Here is a 14,901-nt window from a genome sequence, read left to right as displayed (position 1 = left end):
TTTTCATTTCAAAGTAAGTAGGGTATGCCCTGTATTTATGCAAATGAGAGTATTTCTTATGCTTCAACTTGAGTATAACACTTAAACCAAATACTCTAGAAAATTATTGAAAATTGTTACATTCAGAAGATTTTGTGATGGAATACAAAACTCTGCAAGATGAGACTGATAACAAATACAATTTTTAACACAAACCTAAGCAACATTATACAACCCCCCAAGGGATAAGAGCTAAAATAAGAATAGTGATATATTTACAGCCATAAATATTTAATGACTGATTCATCCTGTTGTAACAGAACCAAAAGCTCAAAGAATGCTTGACATTTAGAAGAATAGGGTTCTGCTTTCTTCAAGAGCTCTTGTTGGAAGGCGTTTGCATTGCTACTTTTGGCGCAAAACGCATCACAAGTCTGTCCACATAGCTATGTCCAGTGAATATAAAACAAAAAGTAAAATGGACATTTTAAAGAAGAGATCTTTCAGAAGAGGTAATAATCTAACAAATCATTGAAAGATATATCTCCTGCTGTGAGAATGCACATAATTATAGCGAGTTTGATGTTCAGCAGTTAAATTCAAGGAAATATCCTTCAATATCTGTTTGTGTAACTGGAATTAAAAAATAAAGTTTCCTTTGATTAATATATATATTTTTTTTTACCTTCCTTGTGTAGGGTCTACCTTCATCTGCAACACCCACATAATTCCAGTGAAAAATCAAGAGGGGGTAGCAATGATGTTTATTATTAACTTTGAGTACGTAACAGATGAAGAGAACACTGCATCTCCTGAGAAGTGCAACCCAATATTGCCATCCAAACTTGTAAATCGTAAGTAACACAATGAAAGTTGTCTGCTTACCTCTACTGTTAGCTGAGACAGTAATTAACTTGAGGATACTAACAACAGAGATACAGTGCAGTTCTATTGCCTGATTCATTTAGGATACAAAACTTACAAAAACAAAACAAAAATTTAGCAGGCCTGCTGTAGAGTTGGCAAGATAATCTCTCAGATCGTTAGTAGTACTAACATCATTGAAATAGGATATAAAAAAAATCATAAAATGGAAACATTTCACAGAAGTGCAATACCCTCACCAAAACTTCATCTGAAAAAGTGCAAAAATGCATTATAACAAAAAATATTTAACTTTAGCATACTCAAAACTGAATATTTCTACTTTTCTTTCCAAATAAAAAATAGTTTGAAGAAGATTTGATTATCTTGGATTAGCAAATATCCCCAGAAGTTACACCAGAATTATACATCTTGATTTTAATCAAAGTGAAGTATTTTGATTGGATTAAAGGAAGCAAGTTTTTTGGGATCAGCTTTTGTTTGCATTCATTCTTGAATGAAAGAATTGTCAAAGTTAGAAAACTCCACAAAAGTCCACTTCTTACATGGTGAACAGTGTAGCTTTCTGCCCCACTATATGCAGAACGGGTGCTCTTTTTCTGACCTTCATTCACTATGCACAGCAACAGCACATGATCCTTCTGCTTTGCATCTTCACACACATACCCTGCTATCACTCCCAGATCCCCAAAACACACCCTCATTTGTACAAGCTTTTAGTAAAGCACAGCATGCTCTAACAGTGAATGTTAACACTCTCCCCAGTCTGGTTGGCTCAGCAACAGCTGGAAATACCTTTTCACACTCTAATAATCTTTAACGCTGGTATGATAAAGGGACCTGGAACCTAAGTTTTCAAATCAACACTTCAGCTTTCTGGAGATAGAAAGCAAAGATGGTTACAATCCGCAAGAACAGAGGGGAGAATTTTCTCATTGTAAGCACTGCGTGCTACCTTAAGTGATTCTACTAATTGTTATAATTTCACTTATATTGAGAAGATTTGTGAGAAGCAAGCCTATAGCACTGCATAACAGCATTATCAGGTTCTTCCCATTCTTCATAATCTAAACATCCTGCACTGTGTCTTCTGCACAAAATGAGTAAGGTGTCATTCAAAGCTCTATGAAACCAAAAATTACATAAATTGGCCCCAGTGTTGTGGAAATATTCACATTTTAAAGCTTGCAGTTTACCTCTATAATTAATGGGGATTGCCTACAAAGCAGTATTATCATCAAGTCTGAGGAAAGAGCTGACTGGATCAGTTCAAATGGGCAAGAGTAATTCCAGCTACAGCTGTACAACTGTGCAAGGGCAGTGGATATAAAATTATGAAATGTTACTATTGATGGAAGCTAACAGAGCTATTGTTAAACATCAAATGCTTTTATTAATGTTCCTTACAATAATAATTTGAAACTCTTAAAAACCTAAAATCTTGGGGTTTTATACTTTCCCTTATTCTGCTCTTTTAAAATTGCTACATTTCTTAACAGCTCAGGAAAACAAAGTGTTTTCTGGTAACATTATGGTAAAAAGCCAGTTAAAGAATATCAGAAGAAATAATAAAACTGCATGAGAAAAGGAAAAAAATTACATGAAGTAAACCCCACTTGTATTTGTTTCTATTTCAGGATGCCATGATTTTGTGCATTTTGAATATTTTACTTCCTGGTTTAAAATAACACTTCCTGGTTTTGTAACACAGTAAGACTCTCCAGTTGGTTTGTGCTGACAAAGTAGAAGGTAAAAGACCTGATGGGGAAAGAAAAAAAAACCTCCACGTCCTGAAAAAGAGCTGCTTTCTGTCATCTCTGATACATCAGTATACACTTTTCAAGTGTTGTCACTTGCCATATTCTAAAGTAAAAGCCGCTAAAGAGGACATCCACACACACACACAAAAAAAAGCACTTAGTCAAAACATCCCTTTCTTATTTTACAGTAGTTATGCCTGATATGCACTCATCTCCATGCTGAGCACACTTTAATAATACAACTAGTTGGAGATCCTTGGCCCATTTAAAACTGAGAAAGTTCAAAGTGTAAATGAAGGGAAGGAAAGGTGACTTAAACCATTTTCTGCTAGTGAGTTCAGCCAGATGCCAGAAACTGGCATGAACTACAGCAGGCATGTGGCTGCTCCTACTTCCACCCAGTCACTTTTGTTGTCAGAGCAGACTGTTATGTGGGCAGGATGGCAGTACAACATGCTACACAGCCAAAAAATCTTCTCTGTAGATAGGATTCTCAAGAAAGAGGCCAACTTGAACAAAGTTTCCACAAAGCCTTGAAGATATTGTGTACAGGCTAATAATGTATTTGAACTAAAACAAAAAAAACCCACAACCCTGAAATTCAAAAGAGACAGAGTCCATTTAGGCAATTAAAAAAGTCAAAAAAAAGATTTTCTTTTTAATCGGTCATATTCTCAACATAAAGAAAATGCAAAAAGCAGATTCTAGAATGAAGTTTATTTTTCGTCTTGTTCTAATTAGAACATGAAACAGCAGGTAAAGCAGGAGACCTGTTTTCATCAGATTACATACAAAATGGGCAGTAATGAGTACTGGTTCAGAGAGGGAAAAGAAACAGAGTTCTTAAAATTCAGCAACCAATTTGGAAAATAAAAATAGAAATGGAATAACCAGCCACATAACAAGTGCAATGCATTTCTAACAAACAACAGAGACAAGCAACAGCTAATAATAAAAGAAAAGATTTCAGATTGCATTAGCATCTACTACCCAGAAGAACACAGATCATGAAAGATTCCTTTCCAGAGTTCCTTAGACTGAGTTTTCTCATATTAGAATGTCTTTTCAACATAAAAGAAAATAAAAATTTCTGAGTCAGGTTGCAAAAGAAAAGTACTAAAATGTGAACAGGAAACAAAAACAGTTATTTTCCTAATAAAAAAAAAAATCTCACACTATCAGTTTTTCTCTAGTTGGTTTATTATGAGTTTATCAAGTGTAAGGAAAAACCTCTTTATTCTAGAAGCAGCTACCTTGCCAGATGCAGCCAGCTGTTTTGAATGAGACAACTTACAATGGGGCTCCCTAAGACTGAAGGCAAATATATTCAAAGAAAAAAGAGCTTTTCATGCCATACACACAGTGCAGTTTGTTTCTGAAGGCTTGTACACAGAAAGACTGCAACCTGTAAATGTCCAGTGAACAAATGGCTAATACAGCCAGGTTCTGGTTCACCATCGTACCTGGCAGATTACAGTAATAGATTTAAGAAAAAGTGCACTAAATTTCCAGGAGTCTGATGACCGCACCTGAGTATAAATAATTTTATTTCTAGTCTGGTACTCAAGAGCTCCTGTCTCAGATGCAGCAAAAGCCTGAATAGGCAGTAATGTGAAAAGATATTGGCTTCACAAAGGCTTTAAAAAAAATCCTTTCAGCTGATCCTTTATTCGTCCTTGCAAGAATTTATTATTTTTCTGTGGTAGTCTGACTAATGCTCCTGTAATGAAATAGCTAAATTATGAATAATCCTAGCATGCAGCAAACCTGTAAATGATTACTGAATCACAGCTAATGACTTTTCACTCTTCTGTTACATTGTTTCTGTGCTTTACCACTATTCTATTTTTCAAGGTAAGTCACTCCACTAGTAAATGAAAAAAGACTTTGTTCACACATAAGTTTCCTTTAGGGGGAAAAAAAAAAGTCAGATCTCAATGTTTAAACTTCTAAAAACTTAATTTAATGCCTTATCCATCCAATTTGTATATTCAGAGAAGTTAGGAAATTTCTTCTGTAGACATAATTGGGAACATACCTTTCCAATAAGGATGTTTTTGTACAGTGTGCTATTAAAGTGAGACAAAGTGATTTCTGCTATAGATGTCTATTTATTATCCAGTAGCTCTAAATTCTGTCTCATTTACAGATACGAGAATTCTATTCATTCTTATTCATGGTTTTTAATAACCTTGTTTGCTTTTTATGTTGCCTTTTCTTAGGTCATGTAAATGTTTTATAATTACAGAAATTAAATTCCGTAAGAAAAATTTAAGTATTTTGACTTCATCCCACTTCACTATATTTGTGAAGTGTTTGAAGGTATAAACACCTACTTTTTAAACAATATGGTAAATAGCATTTAAGTGTTAAGATCAAAAGTTTTGAGCTACATAAACCCTACAGGATTGTTTGTACAAAACCAGCTAGTTCTTATGGGTTATTCTCTGCCACAAGTGGTAAGTTAACATTTGCCTGAAATTCACTGTGATCATAAAAACTGAATCCCAGAAGTATTGGTCATAAATTCACAGAAATCAATACATTCGCCTAAGTTACATAAAATGTTCAATTCCAGCTGAAATAACAAAGTAGGATATTTAGCAAAACATTCCTAGAAAGAGAACTTGTCCCTTTTAGACTCACTGTTTAAACAAAAAAAACTGTAGGTATTCTACAATAAATACATTTTATCCTAGGATAGCAGAAAATCCTTTTTACTAGTCTGCCAGACTACTGGTAATATCTGCTAACTGAAATGGTCCTGACATAAGAATTCCTGTAAGTTATGTCATACAGACTTCAATAAACCATTTTTCAAGTACTGAAATAATTTTTGAGTTTAAATATTGCTTTTAAATCATCCAATGTAAGTGTCCGATTTTATTCCCAAACCTGTCAAACATTCCAGATTGTCACATTCATCTACTCAATGAGTTGGATGAGGAATTTTCAGGTTTAAGGGACCAGTGGCATAAATTAACTCCCGGCATCTGACTCTGCTCTCCACAGCTGTGAAATATTTTGTGCCTCTAATGCTAGTCTGATAATTGCAAGAGATCAAAATCTGTCATGACAAGGATTGGACAGAAAGTCTTCCCACTCACAGAAATTCAGAGCTCTGAGGACTGAATTCTATATGAAGAATGTAGTTACAATTTTTCTACTCAGAATAGACTCGTTGTGGGACTGTAACATACAAATATGCACAAAACGGAAAAAGCCGCTTAGGACTGCGGTTCCAAATTTTTTTCATTTTCTGCCCTACAGCACAATGTTTTGGTGGCTTTTTTTTTTTTTTTTTAAATGACCTATATGTGATTTTTCTAGCATTTTTACTCTGGTCCATACTAAAGCAAAACTCCCAGTAATACGTAGACTGAAGAAGCTAATCAGATGAGATAATGTCATCACGAACTCTGTTCATTTAAGTCCCAAACATTTTGACTAGCTTGGAGAACCAAGCTATAAATTAATATTGATTCCCCAATACATTGTTCATTATCTCATGGGAGAAAGCTCAGAAAGTTATTTGATTAAGCACATAATCTCATTTGGTCAAAGACAGTTATTTGGGGATTACTTTATTTCTGCCTTATTTTATCACTTCAAAAATCTATATGCCTATTAAATACACCCCAGAATAATTTTTCTTTCTGTTATGCAAATGAGAGGATCTGCTACATATTTTCTTATACAAAGTTGAAACAAAAAACACTACTAGTACTAATTAATAAAACTTTTCAAAAAGAAAACCCTAAAAGGTGCTTATCCTTGACAAAGTTTGGCTTTATACTGATCCTAACAATGGAATTACAACACAGAAAGAATGCTCACTACGTCCACTGAAGTTAAATAAAGCAAGCACAACTGAAATTCAAATCATATCTTTTAAGTCAAAGAATGAACTCAAAAGTCAGACTTTCTTTTCCTGTCGTGCAGAGCACTTTGCTGTATTAGTAAGCATAACAGTACAGTAAGAGATAAGCATACATTTTTTCTAAACCTTTTTTGGACAATAAATTTATCATGAAACACTGTATGTTCTTTGATGCATAGGCACTTGCCACACCAAACATCACATGTAACAGCAATATTAACTCCTGACCTTACCCAAAATGAACTGAGGAGTTTTTCCAGGGTCTTATTTTTAGCTGCAACACCAAAAAGCAAATTCATCCCAAGTGAGAGCTAATCAAGAAAAATTGTGACCGGAAAAACAAAAGTTTCTAACTAGTCAACCAAAAGGATAGCTCTGGCAACTCCAATATCACATATATAATTTGCCTGCAAATTACAGTGAACGTTAGGTGACATGAGGCAGTGTGGAACTCTTTGCAAAGGAATAAAGCCAGACAACAATCAGCAGTAAAGCTGACAGAAGTACCTTTGGTATTTTCTCTTCAGAGTACTCCAAAACACCTGATCAACAGTACACACTTTAAAATAAATGAATCATTTTAATCTTCTTTTACAGGCAGAGAAATACTAGTGTGGTGGCTAAATTTCCTTTACTCATGGTGGTTATTTCCGGGACTCAGACTAGAAAGGAAGCTTTAGCCCCTGTAATTAACTGTTTGTATTACAGCCTCTCCTAGCTAGAATCACAGCCCTATTGTGCCATATCTTGTATAAACGGTCAACAACAGAAGGCAATCTCTGCTTAAAGAGGTTGCAAACTAAACAGAGGGAATGACACAGCTTTCAGTAGCTTTCAGTGGAGATGACTCGTGCATACAGAATGATAGAAAAAGGAACAGAAACTGACAATAAATAGGCTGTGCGGAGTCCCTGCAAAATTTCCTCTTGCTATTTAAACAGATAAGTACGAGAAGTGAGCATGAACAAGATTTTTTACGTAGACCTAGGTGGTCTCCTCCAGTTATATATTTTTATTCTTTTTTTTTTTTAATTGTTATTTTAAGCAGATCTACCTATTCATTCTTTTCATGGCATTTAAAAGAGGTGTATACTGCGAGGAAACTGGAAGGCCAGAATAATGATTTTACAAAGTCATCTCAGTTATAATACATACCCTCAAGAAAGTATAAAGGCACTCAGTTTTGCATCATTCTCTAATAAAATAATTAAGACATTTCTGTATTATACATAATTAGAATTGGCATAGAGAACTTTACACATTTGTGCACTAAGTTAAATTAAATTAGACATTAATCTCAAAGTGAGAAATTAAAATCAGAGTATCTCAGACTTAAGATGACTCTACTAGATAGAAAATATTTAAATGGATTTGACAATCTCTCAGATGGACAGGAGATTTTAAGTTAAGCAAACAAACTATAAATAAAAACATGCAACTTCACCACCATAGTGCCTTATTTCTCATGTGTCGAGTCCTGTCATAGATGCTGGACTATTTTAAGGAGCATAACACTTGGGCAAGCGGGTATTTCAAAGACATGAAAGCAATTGGCAGAGTCATGAGATATGTAGTCAGAGCAGTTCTTCCTATGGAGAAGTGAAATATGCAAGCCCTACAAGGAATCTGAAACTTCTGAGGTCATATCCTGAACAAGAGTTGTCAAAAAAGCCTATTCTCCCTGAAGAGAGTGAATTATTCAACTTCTCAGCAACTTTCTTCCAAACAAAAATTGGCATTTCCTAGCAAAGCAATGCTCACTAAGAAATTAGATGTTCTGTTTCACTATAAGTAGCATATTAGCCTGGATACAGCCGCTTCAGTTCCCTGTCTGTATTAGCAAACCATAAAGCTTAGCAATTGGAAATACACTGATCTATGTTACAAAACTGAGTAATTATCCAAGTTCTTCTTAATGGAATAGTTTCTAAGTTTTTCAAATAAAAAAGATCATGTACTTTTAGATCAATTCTTCTGCAGATTATCTATATTGAACGTTAATTCAGTCTACTGAGTTTGCTTGTAAAAATGTGCAAAATTTGATATTCAACCCTCTTTTCTTAATAGTCTGTTTATATTCTGAAAACTTTTCTTTTTAAGCTAAAGCTTTTTGTAAATCTAGTTTAATTGTATTTCAGATGGTAACAACCTTTCGAGTGGCTCTTCTTCAGGTAAATCTATCTTCTAAAATTCTATCTACTAATGACCTGTTATTGCTTTGTTCTGTTTCTACTATTTCAGTACCTCATTACATTTTACATAACTCAACAAGAGCATAAGTCAAAATATGGCTTTTGCCTCCACTTTCTGAATACTTATTTCTGCAAAACTATAGATATAACAACTGAACTATTAAATTTAGTATAATTATATGAGATATAAAATTCAAATGTAGCAATACTTCTCAAGTTATTATTGCTAGAAGTTCTTATATGAAGAACATAATGTTTAATGCATGAAAGGAAACACATTGTGGTATTTAGCAGTGATATATAAATTTGCTATTAAAACATAAGGAGTACCTCAGGCATCCTGTCTCAGACAAAAACAACATTAAGTACTCTATGAAGTCTGGTAACTGAGATGTAGGGTTGAGTTCCTTAAGAACTTGATTTAATGCATGAAATGAATTATTTCTCCTATCTATCAGAACCACCATAGTCTCAGCAAGATAGTGTAATACTATGCTAAATGAATAATTAATGTTCATATAATATATATTAATATTTATTGATAGTTGCTTTATTTCACGACAGTTATTTACATTTTTCTTCCTTTTCACTTTTATCCAATAAATAAAGCCACAAAAACTAAAATGGAAGACTCACATTTGTTTTCATAAAAGTTAAGCAATTATAAGCACATCATAATGAATAAAAGGTAACATAATTATATCTCTATCAACAAACAAGAAGACAGATAGACAGTTAACATCTTTGGACATGAACTTCATAGTATATAACCATTCTTCCTTTTCAGAGAGACCATGAACACACCTACATTCCCTAGTCAGCCAGACACAGCATAGCCCTATGTGTAGCCAAAAATTTTATCCCCCTGCACATCTTACAGCTTGAAAAGCTATGTTTTGTTAGAACACCTCATAGGTGTACTTCTAAACAGGAAGATCTTGTATCATATTAATCTCAACACTACTTTTTAGGATAAATACAGCCTGAAGCAAGCAAATGTGCTATCACCATCAAAAGATAAAATAACTTCCGCTCACAGAGGAACATAAAAATGACTGCTGATACTGAGAGTTCAAATGCAAGCTTAAGTTTTAGCGAAAACTAAAAAAAAAAAAAAAAAAAATGAAATGCCAAAATTAAAGTAGATTACACCAGAGGATTCAAAGTGTCTGCAGTAGCTGAGAATTATAAATTTAAGCTTCTAAAGTTAATAATTGGATATGCTTTCCTTTTCTGACTAAGAAAAAAAAGAGACCCAGTCAATGAAGATTATTTAATGAGCTGAATAAAAAATGATCCACTGATGTATGCTCCTCTACATCTGGGGGGGAAAAAAAAAAACACTATAATTGGCTTCTGCTGTAATTCTGTCCTTAGGCTTGCTGAGCCCAGACTGACGGCAGCATCACGTGCCTCAGCATTTCCACAGTTACGTTCAAGTATGTGCTGCTATTTAAGATTGCCAATGTTCAGGAACTCCATTTCTCAAGAGCAGTTGATTCTGTTGCAACAGTTACTTGATTACATTTCCAAACCTTTGAGCTGAAATTCAGTAATTGCTCACGTACATATTGCTGACAACCTATATCCTCAAAGTTCCTTCATACTAGTCACTCAGCTATCAAAAAATCTTTCAAGATGGAGGTGACTGCTCCCTTTGTGAAAGTAATTTTGTTCACTGTTTCGAGTAGATTCTGAACAAAAGTATAGTAGAATTACCTCCTACTCTGGAGGACAGTTTATCACAGCCAACTTACCACTCTTGTCAAGGAAGTCTCCCTCTGTTAAGAACAGGGAGCAATCATATAACGTGATAAATCAATCCCAGACCTGATTGTCAATACCTTACCATAGTTACATTTTGATCCTGAATACAGGTTGCTCATTTTAGTTTGGGCCTTTAGCCTAGGACAAACATCATCATACCAGGAAACAGTTCTAAGAGTTTCTACACCTCACTTGGTTTATCTTGTGCAAACTTTTTATGCATTGAGCTCCTTTGCTTTGTTTTGGGAAAGTCTAAATCTTTGTTCATGGGGCAGGGAATTTGCAATTCATGACTGAAGTTCGTAAAAGTTTTTAGAACAAGTTTCTTTGCCTTTTCTTTTTTTTTTCTGCCATGAAATTCTCCAAGACATTTCTTAGTCTTTAAAAATGGCACACCTTCACTTAATACCATTAAGTTTTCCATTAATTCCATTAATATCATTGATTTCCCTTTACCAATTGGAAATTAACATTTCCAATTTCAACTGTTGTGGTAAAGCAAGGTTATCAATTTTTCTTGTTTTCCTACTTGTTTTTTTTTTTTTTCCCCACAGAACTATTATTAATCAAAATGTTATCTTTCAGCTTGAAACCTTCATTTCTCTTTAATTCTTCAATGCAAAACTGAAAATTTCAAAAGGGAAGTAATTTTGAAAAGTTTTTTTCTTTACATATTGAGAACAAAAACACCTTTCCAAATATACATTAGAGGTAGAAAGCCAGATAGCTTTTAATAAAACACACAAGCATTGCTTTAATATATTAAGCTCACCCTATGTGTCTTCAATGGAATCAGATATTTCAGGATATTTCGTATATGCTTTCATTCAACGCCATTTTTAAGGTCTGAGGCAATAGATTTTTTGTATGTTCTATCTAGGGCAGTGAAGTTCCCTATTTCTCTAAGAACTTCAAAGTCCACACAAATCAAGCTATGACAGACCATAACTATAAAAAATTTTACCTTAAAAATATTGATGACACTTATATTTTAGGTTCCATGAATTCTAAATATCTTCCGACCTTTGGTCTCCCAAAATACGAGACAGAACAAAAGAGTCTTTCAGAAGACAAAAAGTTTCTTTGGGACTTCGCAGATAACTATGCCTGCCTACAGTTTAGAAGCGTCCTCTCTAACTGGAAGTGTATTTCTGGACTGGGTTCTATTGTTTAGAAACTTTAGAAAAGGTTAGCTGAGCTAGCATGGAGAATAAATACAACTAACTTATTACATCAGTTGCAAATTAGTTATTTAGTAAAGCAAGATTTGAAAGGAAAAGGAGGAATCTAAGCCTGGAACTGTGGCCCTGACTTAACTGCTTTTAACAAGCCACAGTTATACAAACTGATTCAGCATTAAGAAGAATTTGGCAATCTGCTTTTCACCTTCAATAAAACATAAGGATTTTCATGTAACATCATTTGTATATTCATAACAGACACCATTATATCTCAAAAAAGAGTATATTTCAGTATTACAGAACAAGATAAATCTCCTCAGACATGATATCTACAGTGCTGGCATTGTCCACTTCTGAACAAAAGATTTCATCCCATATACACTATGCCAGGAAGCCTCCATTGAGACTGCTGGTCAGTACTGGGACATTAGGCCTGGGGCCATGAATTTTGTTTCATGCCAACTTGTATTACTACTGGGCTAAGCAATGAAGTGTGATGTAAATTAGATAAATTCTGAAGGGGCTTTCTGATAGTTTTAGCCACAATACTACAGGAGAGCAACTGAATGTTCAACACATATAGCTCATTATCCCTAACCTGAATAGTATTCCCCAAAGGATATTCAAGTTAAAATTAAAAGCCCTCTCCTTTTTAAGATCATCTATTACAGTTTATAGAAGAATAGGGAAAAGTTATTCATTTAAGTTTTTAATTTCATGCCCAAGAATCTCAGCAAGAAGCAGCATTCTCACAGCAGATTCTTTCCAGCTCAGCTGCAGTTAGACAGCTGAATCAGTAATGCAGTATAACATGGTCATATTAACCTGGTGAAGCAGAAAAGACCATCTGCACCACCATGAATGTAACTAGATCAGAGTGCCAGCAAAAAAAAAAAAAAAAAGCAACCCTTTAACAGCAGCTAAAGCCATAAAATCTTATGAATGATATTTTTAAGATTAATGTAATTGATTAAAGTTACAGTATTTGTTTTACCTTTTATACAATAAGCTTCCAAAATTGATCAAGATCTTTTCCAACTCATTTATATGCACATTCAAAATAAAATATTTTTAATATACTTCAATGATTTCAACTGTTAAAAATTTAAGTATAGTTAGTAAATCAGAAGAAGTATGCATGCTCCTGAGGTCCATACCACCAAATATCGATGTGTAGATTCAAAATTGGCACCTCTACGTGCTGTCAATGAACCCACTATCTACTGCACTGCTGTGTTAGTATATTCATTAGAGTAATAGATTTAATACTAAACATTTGGAATAAAGTGGGTGGTTTTTGTTTTTTGTTTGGTTTTTTTTTTTCAGAAGATTCCTCACTGAAGTCATGAAACAAAAGGAGGGAAATTGTTACATGGAATCACATTTTAATATAGGGAAAGAAAGGTCAAAATGAATGACCAGATTTCTTAAGATGTAATCAGCAGAGACACACAGAGTCCTGTTAAATTCATTTTCAATTCTTTGGAGAATGAAGGTTAGAGTTTGCTGATGTCATAAAATTAATCAGAATATGATGTGAGATTTGCAGACATCCCACACCAAATTACTGAAAGGCCAAGTGATAAAACAGTGAATTATAGATTATTTTTATATCTGTAAGAAAAGTCACTCTGCTAACCTCTAAGAATGGGAGTAGCTCATACCACTGTCAAAAGTTACTATATTAGAAATGAAAAGGAGCTAAGAGTAAGGGTGATCAGATGTACACAAAAATTTTTAATATAGCTTAGTTATACTTGCATTCATCAAGGAGATCAAAAGAGATACATAAGGAAACTAGCACCTTTGACAACTTGCCTGCTGTAAAACTATTGCAAGAAGTGGTTCTTGCACTGTTTTACATAAATTATGAGAATGTTTGACATAGCATACTTTCCAGAGCAAAGTACAATTCTGTATCAAAAGCACCGAGACAAATTCATGGAAGAAAGTTCCATCAAACATCAATGATCTGAGCTCAAAACAATCTGTGGATCAAAAGAAATTTCTAAACTGCCAACATCCAGGAATTGAATAAATAAACTAGAAGAAATACAACAACTGAGTTGTCCTTAAATTCCTTCTCCACTCATCCACGTTCAGAAACTATCAGAGGTCCTACACTACAAATCCTACCTCCTCAGTGGCCTTCAGTATAGCAACTTTAGGCTTTTCCTTTAAGAGTCAGACACTCTCATTCATTCAAAATTCAAGTTAAATTCAGTAATATATATAGCACACTCTAAAATGTTAAATGACTGAGCTGTGATCAAATGTGTTGCATTAACTTACGTACAAGCATCAGCTAATTATTATCTCAAAACATTTCAGTAAGAAGTGAAAAATCTCAGTGCTAAATATTAACGATAAAATATTAACGAACATTAGCTAGCTTCAAAGAGTGGTAAAACTAACTGAATAGAATGAAATCTTATCTCAACAGAATTTCTTATCCTAATAAGTAGGAACAGCAAGACATTTTGTGATGTTCTCTGAGAAAGCATACTCATAGTGGAAAACACACTGCAGAATAAGTAACAAGAAACAATTAGTTAAGTTCATGTTTATGAAATGACATCTGATCCATTCAGTTATTTTATTTTGCTACTGTTTCTTTATAATTTCTTCCATATTTTGCTGTGTCTTCTGTGCATTAGAAGTCCTAATACCATCTGAATTATATTACGCAGTTTTCAAGTATTCGCTGCCTGGATTTGTTGTTTGTTTGTTTTACGGGAACAATCTGAGAAAGCTTTACATTTCTTACTCTATGTTTTTCAATTTATAGCATTTTACTTGAATTTTACAATTACTCTCAGCTACAGCTATTTCTTACTGCCACAAATTTTGTTCACTTTACATGCATTCAGCATAGCCTACTGCACAATCAAAAAGCATACAGACACGTAAAATCAACTGGTGTTCAGAGTATTAGCTTAAGTAAGATTATCGCAACAGGAAGATAATAAATGGAAAATGCTTACCAATGTTGTAGGCTTGCAATATTCTAGTGATAGTGATCTCTAGGAAGAGATCCTTCCTTAGTGGCAGTCAGCACTTAAATGGGATCTAGGAAAGGTGGAGCCAGGCTCCACCCCTTCCAGTACCACAGGTGAATTACTTCCACCTGTGCTCCGTGGCTGACTCATTGCTTGCCTCAGGTGGTCAATCGGAAGTTCAGACAATGATTCAGCAGTTCCCATACACCTACCACATCATTTAATGTACCAAACCCAACTAAGCCTACATCTACAAAA

At 34.2% G+C, this 14,901-nt stretch overlaps 1 long non-coding RNA gene across 1 annotated transcript; it reads left to right on the top strand.

Moving 5' to 3' along the window:
- Positions 1-470: 470 nt before the first annotated feature.
- On the top strand, positions 471-2,541 carry LOC122181815. The gene is made up of 3 exons (XR_006179599.1): positions 471-491; positions 678-833; positions 2,502-2,541. It is a non-coding gene; the product is annotated as an uncharacterized LOC122181815 (long non-coding RNA).
- Positions 2,542-14,901: the final 12,360 nt, after the last annotated feature.

This window comes from Lagopus leucura, unplaced genomic scaffold (genome assembly GCF_019238085.1).
Source record: "Lagopus leucura isolate 7727_CA_CO unplaced genomic scaffold, USGS_WTPT01 Super-Scaffold_100012, whole genome shotgun sequence".
NCBI lineage: Eukaryota > Metazoa > Chordata > Aves > Galliformes > Phasianidae > Lagopus > Lagopus leucura.
Note: the sequence above shows the minus strand (reverse complement) of the source record. Positions and strands in the feature narration are given on the sequence as shown.